The 21427-nt window shown below is 38.8% G+C and overlaps 1 pseudogene; it reads right to left on the bottom strand.

The window, feature by feature from the left end:
- Nucleotides 1-10577: 10577 nt before the first annotated feature.
- On the bottom strand, nt 10578-10993 carry LOC144238536 (large ribosomal subunit protein eL28 pseudogene; annotated as a pseudogene).
- Nucleotides 10994-21427: the final 10434 nt, after the last annotated feature.

Below are 21427 nucleotides of genomic sequence, written 5' to 3'. Positions count from 1 at the left end.
GAGAGCACAGAAAAAGAAATTAAGATGCATCTGTGTGTGTGTGTGTGTGTGTGTGTGTGAGTGTGTGTGTGTGATCCTCATTTCTCGTTCATAATTAGGGAAACAGAAATCTTAAACTATATTCTGTAGGCTTAATTTTAGTACTAACATTAGCATTTCTATTTTTAAACTATTACAGGTATACTGTGAGTAACTGTGTTAATGTCAGTGAAAACAAGGTTTTGGGGTGCCTCAGGAAAAAAGTTCAAGAAGTAAAAATTGAATCTTAAAATTGAATTACAGATATTCATGTAAAATGATTTCATCTCTCTTGTTTAAAATTGCATATTGACTAGTTCTGTCTACTATGTGTCTGAAAATGGTGGCAAGTCAGGAATAGTGATCACCCCTAGATCCCAGAATGTGATCTCTGGGTCTCATTCCCTCCTAAAAGAAAGGGGTGTTCTTTGGGGAAAGGTTGAAACCAAGCCCACCACAGATCATACCCTATTTGACCTAGCCGATGAGTGGCAATTTCTCTGTAGAGAAAAATTATAGTGAACAAATAGATGAAGTGTGTTAGAATTAGAAACTCATCATTTTGCAAAATCTAATGAAAAATACTTTCCAAGTAAGTGTGCCATGAATGTACACTCTTAGGAGAAAAGTTGACACGGTCAATAATTATTCAGCATTATCAGTCATGAGAAAACCAGACACCGTGTGCTTCCATTGTGAATCAAATACACATCTGTGAGGTTTAGAAAAAAAAAATTTAACACGCTCTAATCAAGCCTTAGGTAAAGTCCATTCTCCAATAATGTAGAGCATGAGGGAACAAGTAAAATTATGCCCCAAGAAGTGAGTTCAGCATATAGGAGATTCTCTGGGACAATCGGGCCAACTTTTCCAAGTCAATAGCATGTGAGAAAGAAAAGGAAAGCAGAACTATTCTAGACTAAACATTTAAGAATATGCTTAAAAGACACAGCAACCATATTCAATGAGTGGACCTCATAGAAGAAAATCAACTGTAAAAACATATTTTTGATACCAGTGAAGACATTTTAATATGGACACAGTATTCTAAGTTATTAGAGAATTATCATTAACCTTGTTAGCTGTAATAATGGTAGTGTGGCTCAGTGAGAAAATGGGTTTTAAAAATAAATATATACAGGGGCGCCTGGGTGGCTTAGTCGGTTAAGCGTCCGACTTTCGCTTGGGTCATGATCTCGCGGTTCGTGGGTTCGAGCCCCGCATCGGGCTCTGTGCTGACTGCCAGCTCAGAGCCTGGAGCCTGTTTCAGCCTGTGACTCCCTCTCTCTCTGACCCTCCCCTGCTCACGCTGTCTCTCTCTCTCTCTCCTAGAAATAAATAAAAAAATATTAAAAAAAAAAAAATATATACAGAAGTGGCTTAAAACAACATGATGTATCCATCATCAATACTAAATACTGTGTGTCTCACACATCATTTTGAATGAATTAAAATTTTAAAGTGTTTTAAGTTATGTGTTAATGGCTAATATAAATATAATTCTTTTGGGGACACTTTTATTTACTGACTCAATTTTTAGCTGATCTTGAGGTGGAATGGTTTATAGTTCTGAACAATCAGTTTACAGGAGACAGGAAACAGGTTTACAAGTAACTCTTATTTGGGTGTGAAACATTATCATGTTTCATATCATATTCTCACTAAATAATTCATCTCCAGTAACTCTTTTATCCATAAATCATTCTATAATGGAGAAACCTTTCTCTGTCTAAAAAAAAAAAAAGGGAGCCACGGGGTAGGCTCCTTTTTAAATTAAAAAAAAAAAATGACAGCTTTCAATGGATGGACTCAGAACCCTCGGATAAATGGAATAGTCCCCAAGGATGGTCAAACGTGATTCTCTGCAGATGGCTACTTCATAAAACATCGTTTGTCTGCTAAGCCGCACAGCATTGCTGGTGCGTCAAACATATTGTTTATCTCACCAAGAGGAGCAGGTTCTAAAGGTAAGATCTGAACAAGCGCCACTGCTGAGGAAAAGAGCAGATGGCCCATCTATGATGGTGTGCCTTTGCTTGATGAGAGCCGGATCCGACCCCAAGCAGACCAGTTGCTAGGTAAAAGAGGTCTTGGCTGAGGGACTGTCCTTTCCCATGACACAGAATCAGCTTAGGCTTTTTCTCAGACCCTGCCCACTCCCCTGTTCCCTCATGGCCTTCTCGAGAAGTGAAGAGGCCCCTCGCGGCCAGTTCTGTGGAATATTCCATGGATACTTACTAGTGAGGAACTGGATTTCTCTCAAGTTCTCACCCTGGTTCCAGGCTACATTTTATTTCCAGACCCTTTCCAGCTTAATCACTAACAAAGAAAAGTGTCCGTGCTTTGTAAAGAACTTCAACAAAGACATGAGTTAAACATAAGAGAATCATCTGGATTTCCCTCTGCCACAGAAATGGGCTTTATGAATCATTCTTTCTAAACACGTTTTAGGTGAATGTAATCCATTTAAGTTTTCACAAAAACAGGTGTAAAAGATACGATTAGCAGGCATCCTCTAACTTTCAAAGTTCAGGCTCTGGTGTTGTCTAAGGAAAGCAATAATAGAATGTAAAGACAACCATCAAGATCAAATGTCTAGAAATCTTGGAGGAATCAAAGATTTTTCTTATAAAGGAATTTAAAATATTCTGATCCTCTGTATAATTTTTTTTTAACTTAGTATTAAGAATCAGGTCTTTAACTTCTTTTTCCTGTACTTCATAACGGCTTTCAAAACGATCCTGCCTCCAGGCTTCTTACCCTAGCACTTCATCTTCCACACGCCTCCAGCGTGACCTTGCTGAAACTCAGATTTGATCAGGTCACTAGCGCTTCTGTTCCCAAATCCCTTCGTGGCTCGGCATTCACGCCTTCACACGGAAGCAAACGCCCTTCCTCCTCCTTATGCACGGGTCCCATCCATGTGCCACACTCCTGCCCTGCTGGCTTCCTCAGTCCTGAACCCTTCCACACCTCTGCTCTTGCTCTTTCCTCTGTTATATATGCTCCTTTCTTCATTTTCATCCTGGCAGTATCCGACTCCTGTCAAAATCTAGTTTAAATGCCACCTTATCTGTGAAGCTTTTCTTGACTCATCTAGATAGAATTAAATCACACTTTCTGTGTTCTTATACCTTAGCGTAGAGTGAACAGATGGAAGGGAAAGCTTTAGAGCCAGAAAGATCTCATTTCCATTCCTGATTCCTCTGCTCACTGTGACCTTGGGCAAAACATTTAAGATCTCGGGGCCTCAGATTTCTCATCTATAAAGTGGGTATAATAACATCACTGTATCAGGGTCCCTGTAAAAAGTAACTGTGATCATGTATACAAAATGCTCAGCATAAGTCTTGGCTACATAGTAAAAACTCAAAGGAAGGTATTTACCTTGCTTTTATCATATTATCACAATCTGATTCATGTAACTGATAACTGTATGCCTGGCTAACCCCTTAGGTTTTCAGTCATTAAAGGCTGGTATGTGTTAGTCATGTTTATCCATGGTGCTGAGCACAGTACCTGACTCACTGATGGTGCCAGTTTATTGCTTATTGAGTAAATCTGCCTGTATTTGATACAATGATTTCCTGAACTTTTCTGAGAAAATGTTTCACCATATCACAACTATTGATTCATGTGCACCAAAATATGTGTGTTACCTTAACAATATAAATATACATGGTGCTATAAGTTGTTCTCTTTATAGCTTTGCACATAACAATTCCCTGAGAAAGCAGCGGAACAGGAACTATCTCTTTCTGCCGCCTTGTTATCCATAAGGGTAAAATTAACATGACTCTGTAAGATTTATCGAGCATAATACACAAATTCACCTCTAACCTGTATTTTCACCAACATAGCCGCTGGAGATACCTTGGGCTAAGAATTGCATTAAAAATCCTGAATGATTCAGCTCACCCAGTTCAACTGCTATTTAAGTATGTGCTATACCCAGTTCATTGGGAAGGCAGCGCAGAACAAGACAGCAGAAAAGGGTTTCTTTCTAGTTCAATTAGCGTAAACACAGACATGCGCCCTGTTGAAATAACACCTGCACAATAGCGTAAAGTCCATCCCAGATATCCAAATGGGAAATGAATGTGTGATGCAACTGTCTCACTCTGAGCAGGTCATGTCTGTCCCCAGCCTCTGGTTCCCAAGAGAAGCACTCCTATGCTGCCACTAATGTAAGGTTTCAGCTGTGTCACACACAGCTAAAATCTTCCCATGGTTGCCCCTCTCTAGCCTGCAGCACATAGTCCAGATGTTTGGCCTGGCACAAAAGGCTTTGGAGAAGTGTGGCCACACCTATTTTTTTCTAGCCTTGCTTTGCCTTACCTTCATCATACCTCCTATATTCCAGTGACACGAAAATTATCTGCTTGGACTTCCAGTTTCAACGCCCAACAGAGTAAAGAGCTTAGAAGTCATTATTTCTGTCCTTATAACAAATAAAACCTAATAAAAACCCTGAAAGTTACTTTCCTTGGAACCATCAGAGGAGTGAGTTCACAGGGCAAGCTACAGTTCTGAAAGGTGGAGAGATAGGCTCATCTAGACAAACACGGCCAAGATCTTATCTGGAGCAGAAGCCCACCAGAGCCAAAAACTGGTAGGAATACCTAAATGGCAATAGTACCGAAATGGTAATTTCAATGAGCTGCTGGAGGCTGAGGGTGGGCTAGCTAAAGAATGAAAAATTCTTGAAGACTGCAGTCTTGGGATTTGGGGGAAACATTTTCATGGGTTCTACCACTGAGAAACTCACTAGGTTCTCCTGGTGAATCTCTGAGAAAGATCCTTTGAAGGACTCTGGCAGGAGGAAGGAAAATGTAATAATTGTGAAATATGGGCAGGGATTTCTCCATAATAAAGTTTCAGACTCCAGGGGCAAAGAATTTTTCAGAAGCCTTTCCCTACTGGGGAAGGGCATTCCCCACCACCGCAGCCTCCTCTAGCCTTCTGGTCTCATCTAAGAAGATGAAAACACAGTGAACAGGAATCCAGGTCCCAAGGAAATAGACTGGGAACACTGCATCCAGGCAAAGATACAGAAAGTGGGGGCCTGGGGCAGGGGGGGAAGCTATACCACTGGAAAGACACTTAAAAAAAGTGATAGCCCCAAGACACAGGCTGTGTAAACAGAGATTTAGTCAAAGGATTATAGAGAATTCCCCATCCCCATAACATACGTCAGACCAAGACTCCAATATAGTAACAATGGAGTACAGCTGAAAGAGCAACGAGAGACAAATTCTTAAGTTTTACTTAGGGAAGTCCAAGGTCAAATAGGGAGACAAAAATACAAACACAAGAGGGATTTGAAACCTCTAGCACCTACAGCTCAAGCAAATATTAAATCCAACCAAAATCCTAGCCAGCTTACAAAAAGCCTATATACATTAGTTCCTATCACCTGATAAGACACATCTGGCTTCCAACGACAACAACAGGGGTGCCTGAGTGGGCTCAATTGGTTGAGCATCCTGATTTTTTTTAAGAAAAAAATTTTTAAAGTTTATTTATGTATTTTGAGAGCGAGAGAAAGAGAGAGAGAGAGAGAGAGAGAGAGCACACGCAGGTGGGAGAGGGGCAGAGAGGGAGAGAGAGAATCCCAAGCAGGCTCTGCACTGTCAGCCCAGAGCCTGCTGTGGGGCCTGATCTCATGAACCATGAGATCATGACCAGACACAACCAACTGAGTCACCCAGGTAGCCCAAGCATTCAACTCTTCATTTTGGCTCAGGTCATGATCCTAGAGTTATGGGATCAAGCCGTGCATCAGGCTCTGCACTAAGTGTGGAGCCTCCTTAAGATTCTCTCTCTCTCCCTCTGCCCCTCTCCCCAGCTCACACACTCTCTATCTCTCTAAAATATTACACACACACACACACACACACACACACAAAGCAATCATCAGAACCAGAACTGTACATGGCACAAATTTGGGTATTATCAGAAAAAGAATTCAAAATAATTATGATTCATAAGTTAAAGACATTTTTTGTTTTTAATGTTTATATTTGGAGAGAGAGAGACAGACAGAGCTGAGCAGGGGAGGAGAAGAGAGAGAGAGACACACACACACAGAATCCAAAGTAGGCCCCAGGCTCTAAGCTGTCAGCACAGAGCCTGATGCGGGGCTTGAACTCATGAACTGTAAGATCATGACTTGAGCCAAAGTCAGATGCTTAACTGTCTGAGTTATCCAGGCACCCCTCATATGTTAAAGGTTTTAGCTGAAAAGTAAACAGCATGTAAAAACACATGGGTAATACAAGCAAAAGTTGGACAATCCAAGAAAGAATCAAAAGGAAATTTCAGAAATCAAAAGAAGAGTAACAGAAATGAAGAATGCACTTGATAAGTTTAGCCATCGATTTTACACAGCTAAGGAAAGAATCAGTGATTTTGTAAATAGGTCAAAAGAAATTACAAACTGAAATGCAAAGAGAAAGAAGAATTTAAAAAACAGAATGAATCATGCAGGAACTGTGGGATAATTTCAAAAGGTATAACATATGAGAAGAAAAAGAACGGAGAACTTTCCATGTACTTTCCAAAACTGATGACAGATTCCAAACTACAGGTCCAGGAAAGCTCAAAAAACACAAAGCAGAACAATTACAAACCATACCCCCTATAAGTGTGCTTGCAGATATGCGCTCATGTGCATACACACACACACCTAGGCATATCATATTAAAACTGCAGAAGACAAAAGACATTAAGAAAATCTTGAAAGGTGACAGAGGGAAAAAAAATAATTTACCAATATGATATAATGAAGAAAAGAGTGCAGTGAAATACTTAAAGTGTTGAAAGAAAAAATCAACAACCTAGAATTCTATAGCAACTAATGTTATTCTTTATAAGGGAATGAGAATAATGAATTTCCCAGACAAGCAAAAACTGAGGGAATTCATCATTAACAGATTTGCCCTGAAATCCAAAAAGAAGTTTTTTGTGCAAAAAGAAAATGATACAAATCAGAAACTTGGATCTACCTAAAGACAAGAAGAGAATGAAGAAGGAATAAATGATTTTACTTTCTTTATTCTTAACGGTTCTAAAAAATAACTGTCTAAAATCATAATAGTAACAATGTACTGGATGACTATAACACATGACTAAGTGAAATAAATAACAACAATATCACAAGGGGAGAAATTGGGAGTACCCTGTTATAAAGTACCTATAATACATGTGAAACAATATAGTATTATTTGAACATGGAATTAGATTGTTAAAAAAAGTATATGTAAACTATAGGGCATTAAAATTTTAAAAAGAAGAATAATTGTAATGCCCAGAGGAAATAAAATGGATTCATATAAATTTCTCAGTTAAGCCCACAGAAAACAGAAAAAAATAAAAAGATGACAAGGATAAGGAATCGAAAATGGGTACAAACACAGTAGATATTAATGCAATTATATCAATAATCACCTTAAAGTATGGATGATCTAAATACACCTATTAAAACCTGGGATTGCCAAAGTGGATAAAAACCCAAGACCCAAAGTTATGTTGTCTACAAGAAACCCACATTAAATATAAAGACAGAGATAAGTTAAAAGTAAAAAGATTGAGAAAGACATACCATGCTAACACTAATTCATAAAAGTTGGAGTAGGCATACTAATTTCTGACAAGTCTACATTTAGATAAAGGATTATAAGGGACAAGGAAAGCATTACATAATGATAAAGTGACCAATTCTCGAAGAAGACATAACAATTCTAAACGTGTATGCATCTAACAAGAAAGCATCAAAACATATGAGGCAAAAAACAATATAACTACAAGGAGAAATAGATAAATCCACTATAGTCAGAGACTTCAACATACTTTTGTCAGTAATAGACAGATCAAGGAGGCACAATATCAGTAAGCACATAGTTGACCTTAACATCGCTATCATTTGATTTGCTCTAACTGACATTTATAGAATAGTCCATCCAACAATAGAATACACATTCTTCTCCAGCTCATATCCACAAGTGTAGACTCCATTTTAGGCCATAAATCACTCACCAAAAATAGCACAGAAACCATACAAAATATATTAAAACTGAAAATTAGTGACAGAAAGATAGGTGGAAAATCCCCCAAATATTTGAAATTAAACAACAGACTTCTAGATAATACATGGATCAAAGAAGTCTTACGAGAAATTTTTGAGTACTTGAACTAGATGAAAATAAAATACAAGTTATCAAATTATTAGGGAAGTAGCAAAAGCAGTGCTTACAGAGAAATATATTACATTAAATGAACATATTAAAATAAAGGTAAAATAATCAATAATATAATCTTCCTCTTTAGGAAACTAGAGTAATTTAAGCAGAAAGCAAGCAAAAACAAAATAATAAAAATTAGAGCAGAAATCAATGAAATTTAAAACATCCAAACAACAGAGAAAAGCTATTTTTTAAGTTCAATAAAAATTGATAACAAAGAAAAAAGAGAAGACATAAATTAACACAAATCAGAAAGAAGAGAGTTTTCATTACTCTTTATATCAAAGACGTTAAAAGGATGATAAAGGAATATTATGAACAACTTTGTCCTCACAAAGTTGAAATGGACCGATTTCTTGAAAGATACAATCTACTAAAATTCATGTGAGTAGAAATAACTTGAAAAAACCCTATCTATTAAAGAAATTGTCTCAACAATTAATATACTTCCAAAAAGAAAAGTACCAAGCCCAAATGGTTTTACTGGTGAATTCTACCAAACATTTAAGGAAGAAATAATACTGATTCTTCATAATCTCTTTCAGAAAATAAAACCAGAGAGAAGTCTCCCAAACTCATTCTATAAGGCAAACATTGCCCTATTAACAAAATAAAAACATTACCCTCCCACACACACACACCTACAGAGAATAATTCACATAAACATAGACAAAAAATCCTCAGTAAAATATTTTTGGGTTCTATTTGCTGATGTTTTAAAAGAATTAAAACCTACAACAAAGTGAAATCCATTCCAGGTATGCAAGAAAGATTCAACATTCAAACATCAATTAATGTAATCCATCACATCATCAGGCTAAAGAAAAGTCATGTGATATTATCAATCAATGCCAAAATTCTTTTTGACAAAATCTAACATTTACTTATTATTTAAAAAAAAATACTGTCAGAAAACCAGGAATAGAAGAAAACTTTCTCAACTTGACAAAGAACAACTATCACAAACCTATATTCTGCATCAGACTTAATGGATGCTTCCTCCCTAGGATCACGAAGAAGTCAAAAATGTCTTCTTGCATCATTCGTCTTCAGTACTTAATGGAAGCCCTAGCTAGTACAACATAACAAGAAAAATATATAAAAGTTATACATGTTGGAAAGGAAGAAATGAAACTACTATTGACACAACTGCTGTGTCTGAAATCCCAAAGAATCTACAAGAGAAGTCTAGAATGATTCATGGTGTAATGGCACCAAAGTTGGGCACCTGACTATAAACTCATGTTTAGTTCAATATTGACATAGGCAGGCACATAAAAAAATATTTATAAATATGTGTATCTACCCTGTACATATTTCCTTTCTCCATCAAGCCTGGAAGCAATGACATTGCAGTAGAAACAAAGACACCTAGCACCCAGATCTTGATTTCTAATACCACTCTCCAAAACACAGAACATGGAATCTTTGGGGAAATAGAAGATTCTAGGACAAAATAAAAAACAGACAAAGTATACAGTGCCAAAACGTACGGGGGGAAAATGATAATGAAAGGAATAGGTCAAAGGGACATAAGAACCAACTGAAGAAGCTCCCAATGGCCAAGGCTGGAACAATTTAAGCAACAAAGAATTATTTGGATTAAAATACGAAATATAAGATAAATATTCACGGGACCATACTGGTATATAGAAATGACTGACTAAATAAATAAATGGGGATAATAAATTATTCATGCAGAGGAATTGCAAATAACTTATGTAGCTACTTCACCCTCAAGGAGTTAGAATATAACTCCCCACTCTCTGAATAGGGCTGTGCACGGCCACTTGCTTCCAAAACACCCAAAAGAGGATGCAAAGAGGGGTTGGAAGAGCAACAGGATAGCAGAGAAACCTGATAAACATTGCCTAAGCCAGGTGATAATTGTTAACGTCAAAAGTGATAGACATATCAATGCATCTATTGAAGAAAACAGACCAATTCTACACAAGGGAGAGTCTACAAATTGCCTGACAAGTACACCTCAAAACTTTTAATGTCATCAAATACAACAAAAACCACTGTCACAGCCAAAAGGAGCCTAAAGACACATTATGACTACATGCAGTGTGGTATCCTGGATTGGATCCCAGAAAAGAAAAGACATTCGGTAAAAATTATGGCAACTGGAAGAAAGTATTGACTTTGGTTAATAATGTGTCACTAGTGCTTCACTAATTGTGATGATTTTATCATACTAATGTAAGATACGAATAATAAGGGAATCTGGTTGTGGGGTGTATGTATGAATCTCTCTGCAATATTTTTTAGGTGGTGGACATCTTTTATGCTTTGGGGGTGGGGAGCAGGTGCTCAGGGGCTCTTGGTGGGGAGGGTCTCCTGCCTCTTCACCATCATAGGCTTCTGGCTGCAGAATTTGGCACTGGCTCTGCAAATGGCAGCCATGCACAGATCTGGGCCATAACTTCTTGTGGATCATGGGCCTGATGCTGCTGAGGGTGGCCCAGGCATTCTTGTTAATGGTGGTCAGCACTTGGGTGGTGGCAGGCTTTTGCTGGAGGGATCTGTGCTTCATGACCACCAACCACTATACCTTTGCCCTGTGCTCCCAGCTCCACACCCACAGTCTTGCAGTGAATCAGCCCACTGTAGCAGAAAGAGTTGTGAGCTTTAAGGTTACTGGGCTCAGTGTTGTCTATCTGTTCATTCCTCTTAATCAGAAAGCTGGAGCCGTTCCTCACCACCACCCGTTGCAGGTGGGCAGACATGGGGCAGCTCCTTTCACTACACCAGCATGAGACAGCCTCTCTGTACTACTGTCACAATTCTTCTGTGAATATAAAATAACAAACTTATTTAAAAATATACTTTAGTTGAGGGAAATCTGGGTGGCTTAGTCTGTTAAGCATGCAACTCTTGATCCTCGCTCAGGTCATGATCTCACAGTTTCTGAGACGGAGCCCTGCATCTGGCTCTGTGCTGACAGTGCAGAGCCTGCTTGGGATTCTCTCTCTATTCCCTCCCCTAGTTGCTCTCTCTCTCTCAAAATAAATATATAAACATTTGACACGTATATTTTTTAGTTGAATCACTATGTTGTACACCTGAAGCAAACATAGCACTGTGTGTTAATTATACGTCAATTAAATATATATTTTTTGTCACTCCAATGATAACACACTCTTTGCTCTTCTCTCTCCTTCTCATTATGATGTTTCTTGGCCTGACATAAGCCTACTTCTCCATCTGACAAAATGCTAGGACACTGCTTCTTCTATAAAGTCATCTTCAACCTCTGCAGACAGTGTCCTTTCTCCTCTCGCTGCCATGATGATTACCACAATGGAGTCATGTGCTCACCTCTTCTCACACTAAGCTGAATCCTCTGGCCTCCACCACATCCCATGATTCCAGCACTGAGCTAGCAAAGTGCTGACTAATGTGTGCTGCCTCAATGAAAGATCACGTTAATAATGCTCTTAAATTTTTAAACAAGTTCACATTTATTGTTCTTTATGTTCATCCAACTGCCTTGTGTGTTTAGAGGCCACTATTTTTGCCACTTAAAATGACTAAACTGAGACTCAGAGTGGAAAAGATTTGTCCTCAGATACCCAATTCAAAAGTGCTGGAAAAAGTATTTACCTCATTTTGACAACTCGACATCTACTTTCTCCTCCCACATAAAGACAAGCAGAGGCTCTTCACCTCAGTTTAAGTGCCGACTGTGTCCATCGCTCTCCTCTCTGATCTTGTGCAAGTCATGCAATCTAGGTGAACTTCAAAACCCTCACGTATTTTAATGGAAACTAACGTTAACTTTTACCTCAGCATTTTGTGGGGATGAAAGACAGAATGCTTGTAAAATGACTGACACTTGGTAAGAGCTCAATAAGTTGCAACCACTTTTATTGTTTTTTCCTTAATATTAATAATAGTATAACTATTTTAGAGTCAACCAATCAGTTTTGCTGGAATGAAAATGAACAAACAAACAAATAAATAAAGGCCACATTCTATTTGCTCTACTTGGGCCAATACACAGGTNGCCACCCTCTCATTTAAAAAACAAGGCCAATGACAAAGAACCAGTCTTCTATTTGAGAAGGGCATTTGGGCCGTATGACCTTTAAGTTCCTTTCTGCATATACTCTTCCATATTCCTTATTTCTTTTGCAGTCCCCTAAGCATTGTAGATACAATATCGGAGGTACAATAAAGGTTGCCTGACTGAAGCTTTTGAACTCCCCACACAATCACTTTCGTGTTGCCAACTTTGATTCAATTTGTGATTTATGGACATATGGAGTGTTTCGCATCCCAGAGTTTCCTCTTTTGAGTCATGATTTGCAAATGGATATAATAACCCATAAACTGATATCAGCATCAAAACAGAGCCATCTAACTCTGGTAATAAATGGCCTTTGGAATGAAAAGACACCAGGCCATTAGGAAGGGCTCAAACAACAAGCAAGGGAGTATGAACAGCCGCCTTCGTAAAGTCAGAGTTTCTCAGTTCATTCCCCACATTCTGTCCCTTCGAAGACATTGTGTGTGATGAGGGCCTAATGCAATTGGACTCTCACTCTCCTTTGGCAAGCAGGCCTGCAACAATAGACTAAACCTCGGCCCTGCCAACCCCAAACAGGCATGCCAGTCTGCCTCATTCCAGATTTGTGGCTTGTCTCCACAAAGTAATAGTGATTCTCTTGTCTATACCAATTGCAGGCTGCAGATGGGTAGCCTAATGTTGTAATGTCGGACTAAATTCTACACAGATGAACTGGAAAATTTCCTCACTCATTCAGAAATCCGCCAGCCAGCTGTCAGGTCTCCAGGACTCCCTCACTTGCCCAGATCACCAGTGAACAGACGGTGTTCACCACGATGATTAGGCTATGTTTTTAGTTCAAACCCTTTGCTCCCATCGGATGATTTAATCCATTCTTTCATCAAAGACTCTGGAAAATGGTCATTGTCATTTTCTTCAGCAGAAGGATTCTTCAAGAAGGCAACTGAGAAAACTACGGAAACCACCTTGGAATAAGAGATAAAAAGTGTGTCTCTGTGAGCTGCTCAGTGGCCATGACCCCACTTCACTATCCAAGGTGCCCAGCGGAAGACACCCTTTTGTGCCAACATGGATGGGGAATTAGGAAGCAGGTGCCAGCTCACTATGTATTTGACTGTCACCATCAATAAAAGACACAACATAATTTTAGGGGACTCCAAAAGCCAAGGCACAACATTTCAATAGCAAAGGAAACTAGTGAAAAATGGACCACGAAGAAGTAAGAAAGGAGGGAAGAATCTATTTCATTTGTATTCATAAAATATGAGAACATTTCACGTCCAAAAAAATGTTTTTGCCTTCACATATTTAAGTAAATAAAGAGAACTTAAAAAGATCATCTGATGGGGGCATCCAGGTGGCTTAGTCGGTTAAGCCTATGACTTCGGCTCAGGTCATGATCTCACGGTTTGTGGGTTTGAGCCCCATATCAAGCGCTGTGCTGACAGCTCGGAACCTGGAGCCTGCTTCAGATTCTGTGTCTGTCTCTCTTTGATCTTCTTCCACTCGCGCTGTTTCTCTCTCTCTCTTTTTTTCTCACTCTCTCTCAAAAATAAACATTAAAAAATTTTTTAATAATAAAAATTAAAATTAAGGATCATTTGCATATGAACTTTTTAGAGGGCCTTTAGTTTTGTTTTTTTAATTAACTTTGTTCTTCCTTTAGCATTTGATCTGGGTAAAGTTAGATCAAAAACATCTACGATTGTCCATTCATAGGGTCCTTCTCTAGGGAGTGGGGATTTTGAAAAGTCCCTGAGTTCTTTCTGAATATGTTTCTCTCAGCGCACTTCCTTGTCAATCATTAGTGTACGTGATTCACTCACACATACCTTCCCATGAGCCAGAGCTTTGGATTAAATAAGCTTAGGTTCAAACGCTGGCTCTATCATTTACAGTGTGCAAAAACATTTAGAAACCATTTTAATTTTTCATGGCCTCAATTTCCTTGTATTCCAGCACTGTGAGGTCTCTGTGCATGCTGTCAAGCCACCTGTCAACAACCCCCAAGCGCTCCCCCATAACTGAGTCTACCAATCGGGCTAAATCTGGCCCCTGCCTTCTTCAAGCTAATCTCTTCATAACACGTCATGTTTGAGGACTCGGGCCTACTTTCAGTTCCCAAAATATACAAAGGAAGACCTCTTCTCAAGACCCTCACATGTCCTGTCTTCTCCACCTGAAACACCTTGCTCCCGACTCTTTTCGTCGCTGATTTTTTTCTTACTCTTCAGCTTTCATCTGGACTATCATTTCTTCAAAGAGGTCTTCCCAGATCATTTTCTCAAAAAGGTCCTCCTCTCATGGTGTCTATTGGTTCTTGACAGCCCTTTTCAATTTGCATTTATGTATTTGTTTCCTAATACCTTTCTCCATCATGGAGATGAATGGCATGTCTACCTCGGAGGTTCCTTTCCTCACAACTCCATTGCTTTGATTAATTAATATTTATCTTTTTTCAGTGACACTACCTGGAATTCCTAGATGAGGCTAAACCCCTCCCTATGTATTTCCTTAACTCCCTGTACTTTCCTTCTGGAACTCTCTAAGCCCTTATAAGTACTTGGCCATTGTCTCTCTTTCTTAATATACTTACAGGACAGGGTCCAAGTCTGTTTTCGACTATGTCCATACTGCTCAATATAGTGCCTAGCACTAGAAAATGGTCAATAAATGCTTATTCCTATATGTGCCATGTTATTACTCATTATAAATCCCACGAACACCTTAATTTTCCCCTAGAGGCTTCATGTTGATGATCCCTTCACATGCAGGTTAAACACATTTCTATTCAGTTTCTCTTCATGCCATGACTCTCTTCTACTTCAAAACCATTGTCAAAACCTAGAATTACTGATTTAGACACATTTCCCGGGTATTAGATTCAAAGAATGTATAAAATCAGAACAAAACATCATGTGTAGAATGTGAGGTGAAAATGCCCACCGCATTTGCTTTGGGGACTTAGGGCGGGAGAACTATTGTATACATAAGCAATTACTTAGCAAATAAGACCCAAATAGTTTATGGAAGCTTCTAATCATCTCTTTCCTAGTTTTATAATTACATCTTGTCTTCTTTAGCATTTTGATTTTTCTCCTTTCTTCTTATTCTGCCTCTCCATAGCAGTTGAATTTTCACTTTCTGTATCTGTAGCAGTAGACATTTTTCTCAAACATCAAACCTAAGATGGTTATACTGGTTTGCACTTCTCTGTGGAATCGCCTGCTCAGAAAATCTCCAAGTTGTAAAACTCATACCTCAGGGTATAGTTGTCATATAACCAAATCCAAAACAAGCTGTCAAATACATAAGACCATCAAGTGTTCTAGACACACCAAAAGCAAACAAATACATAAAGGGATATGGACATTCACAGACTACTGATAGAGGTTTTTGTTCCTGTTCTGGAAGGCTTCTCATGTTCAAAGTCACCCTCATTCTTGAACTCTGAGCTTTGCAGTTAAATAATAAAGTTATATTTTAACAGATGGTGTTGGGAGAATTGGACAGCAACATGCAGAAGAATNAACTAATTTGACAATAAACTATTTGTAAAAAAAAAAAAAGAATAAACAGAAAAAAATAAAACACACAAAAAAACAAAAAAAAACCCAAAATAATAAATAAACATTAAAAAAAAACTTTTTTAAAAAGGGAAAAAAATAATAGTTATATTATTTTTCCTCATTTTATTATAATAATAAGAATATTGCAGTACATCCACATTTAGAGTTTTTTTTTTAAAGTGTTCTCCTGAGGGGCTGTACCCTCTGGAAAACAGTGTGAAGGTTCCTCAGGAAACTAACANTAGGGGGATTGGGAGGAACTTAATGGAGGACCATGGGGGAGAAGAAGGGGAGAAATGGTGGGGGAAAAGGAGAGAGGCAAACCATGAGAGACTCTTGAATGCTGAGAACCAACTGAGGACTCATGGTTGTGGGGGGGAGGGGGGAGATGGGCATGGAGGAGGGCACTTGTGGGGATGAGCACCGGGTGTTATATGGAAACCAAATTGACAATAAACTATTTGTAAAAAAATAAATTAAAAAAATAAATACACACACACACAGACACACACACAAAGTATTCACCTATTTAGTCACAAATCAAAATTAAAGTAACCTAAAGTTTGGGAAACTGTATGAAAATCAGTCACAGAAATACAATCCAGAGAACCATAGCAATCCTGTAACGGCAAGGCTTAATTATCTAAGCATTTGCAGAATTTTAAGATGTCAGGATAATAGGTCAAATTTACTGAAATGAAGCTTAGCCCTGAAATGTTTAAGCTCTCTCAGAAGCATTAAAAACATTGAGGTTTTAGTAACCTTTGAACATAATATCTCTTTAAGAATTAACAATGTATAAAATGGTCAAGTAACAACATTCTGGGCTAAACATGAAAGCATCTGAGAGGTCAGCCGCCGGGAAATACACAAGTCCTTTTGACTGATATAAGACAGTATAGGCTTGGGCTGCTGACTACAGCAATGAACAGACACAGTTCTTTGAAATGCAGGCATTACCTAGGTTACAAAGCATTAGATAATACTGCAAAGCTAACTTAATGTTTGCTTGTCTAAAAGACATATTTTCCCTCCTTTCTCTTCCTGTCTTCTGTATCTATCATTTCCATATGGCAAATAACCCTGCCCCTGCAGGTCAAAGAGATTGGATTTGAATCCTTACAATGTAACATTGTGCAAGGTTCTTAAACTCTCTGAACCTCATCAAATAGGGTTAATAGCTGTCTCCTGAGGTTTGGGGGTTGAGCAAGGTGAGGTATGCAAAATTCTTGATAAAAAGGCTGGCATGCATTCAGTGCTCAATAACTATAGGAATACCTCCACCATTCACTTGAGGAAAATGGAAAATACACATCTCTTGTTACCTTATGACTTAAAATGTGCCCTCTTGGTCAGTCCTCATAGCTCCCGGCTGCATAGATCTGAAATTCCATTATACCAACTAAAATGTCTTATAGCAGTAGTACTCAAGACTGAGAAATAAACATAAAAGAGGAGGGTGGGAAAAACCGGTGGACGAACTGAAATACATCAATAGTCACCTGAGCACTGAAGTTACAAAAAAAAACACCCCAGTACTGAAAGTAAAATGCTACCTCTCTTAGCAATCAACTTGCAACAGGCAATTACAAACAATTGCAAATTGGGTAACTAATCGAGTGGAAGGTTCACAAACCAGCCATCCAAATAAGCCAGGATAGATTTGTACAGATTTTTAAAATTATTTTGAAAATTTAAATATGAAACTATTTAGTTTTCAAATCCTTGGTGGACTCCTTGAAAAGATACTATCATAGATGTCAGTTTGAAAAACGAAGTTTCACAGTAAAGGATTTTTGTGTTTTTCTAAAAAGTAGATTTAAGTCTTCAGAGGCTAGATGTAAAACTGAGGTATGTCACAGTTTAAAATGTGTCTTTATCCCTACTTAAAATGCACTTTAGGGGTGCCTGGGTAGCTCAGCTGGTTAAAGCTTCTGGCTCTTGATTTTAGCTCTGGTCATGATCTCATGGTTCGTGAGTTCAAGCCCCACACCAGGCTCTACACTGACCCTACAGAGCCTGTTTGGGATTCTCTCTCTCTCTTTGCTCCTGCCCTGCTCACACCCTCTTTGTCTCTCTCAAAATAAATAAATAAACTAAAAAAAATAAATAAAATGCACTTTAGGGGCAGCTGGGTGGCTCAGTTGGTTAAGTGACTTTTTTTTTTTTTTCAGCTCAGGCCATGATCTTACAATTCATGGGACTGAGCCCCACATTAGGCTCTGCTCTGATAGCACAGAGCCTGCTTGGGATTCTTTCTCTTCCTCTCTAGCTCTCTGTCCAACCCCTCCCCCCCACCTCTCCCTCTCTCTCTCTCTGTCATAAAATAAATTAAAAAAAATTTTTTTTAAATGCACTTTAATCCAAGTAAACATCACTGCTTTGAAGAAAGCTGGATAAAAGGAATTATGACAACACAACTCACTCTATACTTTCTTCCTATTTTTGAATCTATGTTTTGCTGTCTTTTTTCACTTATTGGGAATTTGAGTATTCCAAGGTCATAATCAATGTTATGCAGCTAAGCCAGGACTGTGATGGAATATGTCCGGCCACATGTAAGGAAGTAGGGAATACTTCCCTCCCTTCCTCTGATGGTAGTTAGATGCTCCTCAGGGGAATTCTCCTAGCACATTGTGCTTACTTAGCAGGGTGTGTATATTAAGGATAAGAGCTATCTTCCATTACAGCATCCTGGCACAGGCCTTAAGGGTTCAATAAGTATTCAAAAAATGAAGGAACAATAAGTGGCTAATTTATATTTAATAAAAGGTAGCTCTCAATTCAGTTTATCCCATTTAATGCCATGCCATTTACCTTCTAATAAAGAATGTTTAAAAAATAGCAGAAATAGACCCATGGATACTAAGAAACACTGAATGCTGTCAGAGAGGTGGGCAAAATGGGTGTAGGGGAGTGAGAGGTACAGGCTTCCAGTTATGAATGAATGAGTCATGGGGATAAGAAGTACAGAATAGGGAATATCATCAATGATATTGTAATATATAGTGACAGACGGTAGCTACACTTACGTCAAGCACAGTGTAATAGAGACTTGTCCAATTACTACGTTGTGCACAGGAGATTAATGTAACATTGTGTGTCAACTGTACTCAAATAAAAAGACTATGTACCTCCTGCTCCCTGCGCATATAAACACACCCCACTGACATACCCTGGCTTCTCATCTTATAAGGGGCAAACAAAACTGGCTCCTAGAACTTTTGTCTCACCATGTGGGTTGAAAATTTGAAGAATTTGAGATCCGTTGCCTGACCACAGGAGCATGAGCACACGGGATTGCAACAGTATCATTTAGTTGTTTATTTTGACCAAGGGTTATTTCCTCTAAATTGGATAAGGGTTAATATTAATTACAGACATCTTATAGCTGAGTAGCTCAGTTCTGACTGCCTGGAATGATCCTTATGTCCTGATGTCTATCAATACATGCAAACCACCCATCAAGTCACTAATTGGCATGCTCTGAAGAAGTCTCTGGAGAAAAGCTAAGAAACTGAGCACTTTCTAGCTTCCGTGTACTCTTGAAGCATGCATTCCCCAGAGATCAGAGCTGTCAAGGGGCACTTTGATCATGGGAGACCATTAAAGCTCCTCCTCACTTTCGAGATGTTAGGATTTTTAACAGAAACATAGTATTGTACTAAATCCGATGTCATCTTCTTGCTACTTATGAGGAAGCAAAATAAAATGGGCAATTAAAAATCTATGAAGGTCGATTGATTTTCTCTACTAGCAATTATGCCTTATAATTGTTTGCTAAAAGAGGAATTGGCATTTTACGAAGACAGTGATTGGCTGGGATTTTGTGTTTACTGAACCTCTGTGGGTTTAGAGCTTGGGTTTGGATAAAAACCAAGAGTGGAGCAGCATTTGAGAACTTTCTCCCAAGCCTTTCATCCAGAAGCTGGCTGGTGAGCTCACGAGGTTTCTGACATTTCCCCCATTCCAACCAGGCCGGAACCCCACTGTAATCAAAATTCACAATGTTCCAGAGCCTAGACTTTGGTCCTCATTAAAAACCCTACAGACAAAAGAGTCCAGGAGGCCTGCTAGCCAAACCTTTTCACACAGCAGGGAAGGTTTGCTTTCGGTTTTATTTTTAAGTTAGCAGACTAGGTCAGGACTCATTCTGAAGGCTGATGAAAGGCCCGGAGCCTATGTTTCATCTTCTGATTAATCCAAAATTAAACAATTCAGAGATTTTGATCACCTAGTCTTCTTTTTAAACATATGTGACAGATAATAAATAGCCATCTCTAGTACACATAGCAGGACACATTGTGTCTGCCTGAGGGCTCTTGATGGACCATTCTTTGGATTATTCCAAGATCAGATGGTAAATCACAATTTCCTTCTAAAGCACTGTTACAATTCTCACTTCTTATTGAAACCAAAATGTGTGTATTCTGCTACTTAGACACGACTTACCTGCTGCTCATGGTACCAGTAATAATCTACCTTACTCTTTAAAAAACACTTCTGAGGGCACCTGGGTGGCTCAGCCGGTTGGGCGTCTGACTTTGGCTCAGGTCATGATCTCGCGGTTCATAGGATCGAGCCCCGCATCAGGCTCTGTGCTGACAGCCAGCTCAGAGCCTGGAGCCTATTTCAGATTCTGTGTCTCCCTCTCTCTCTGACCCTCCCCTGCTCACACTGTCTCTCTTTCCATCTCTCTAAAAAATAAATAAAACTTTGAAAAGAAATTAAAAAAATAAAAAACACTTCTGATGAAGCGGGTATGTGATTCATGTAAGCCTTGCAGTCCATGAAAGGGGGATTAGACACATATTGCGAGGCTCATTAGTCGCATTTGGGTTGAACATAATTCTTGGGAGAATAACAAAGTATTTTGCATTTTCCAAGTTTTTTTTTTCTACATGAAGGCTTGAAAATGAGCATGCTTTAAAAGATAATAAATAATCAATTCCACAGGAAATGAATGGGAACCCCAACACACCAATGAAGGTCACGGGTACTTCAGAGGGATAAAGAGCTGGCCTTCTATATGCAGGTCCTATCACCACCCCCTTCACTTGACTTTAACAGGCCCACGTTTTGTGACCATCCCCACATCTAAGCGCAGTAAGGAACATACAGGGTCCCCCAGAAGACTTTGCCTATACCTTCTTTATAACTCACCACATGCACTGTGATTACTTACTTCCTTGAATGTCTTCCTCACACACTGTCATCTCCTCAAGGACTAGGACTTAATTGTCTTTTCATCCCAGCATAAAGCAGAGGACCCAGCATATTTATTTGCATATGCATTTGTTTATTTATGCTTTGACCCTTTGCAAAAGAATATTTTGAGGTGCTTTAGAGAACTGAGAGGTGTTTATAATTCAAAGGAATAAAAGAGAAATCCAGAAATAAAATAGGGCACAGTAAAACTCAGAGGCGATTAGCTGGTGCCCGGCAGTTGCCAGAGTTTATCAGTCAGGGTCTCAGCAGGAATCTGATGGCATATTCAAATTGAATCCATTAAGGACAGTTTAATAAAGGGACTATTTGCAAAGGTACTGGAAGGATTTAAT

The sequence above is a fragment of the Crocuta crocuta genome, unplaced genomic scaffold (genome assembly GCF_008692635.1).
Source record: "Crocuta crocuta isolate KB4526 unplaced genomic scaffold, BGI_CrCroc_1.0 scaffold606, whole genome shotgun sequence".
Classification (NCBI taxonomy): Eukaryota; Metazoa; Chordata; class Mammalia; order Carnivora; family Hyaenidae; genus Crocuta; species Crocuta crocuta.
The sequence above is the reverse complement of the archived record's forward strand: the minus strand, read 5'-3'. Positions and strand labels throughout refer to the sequence as shown.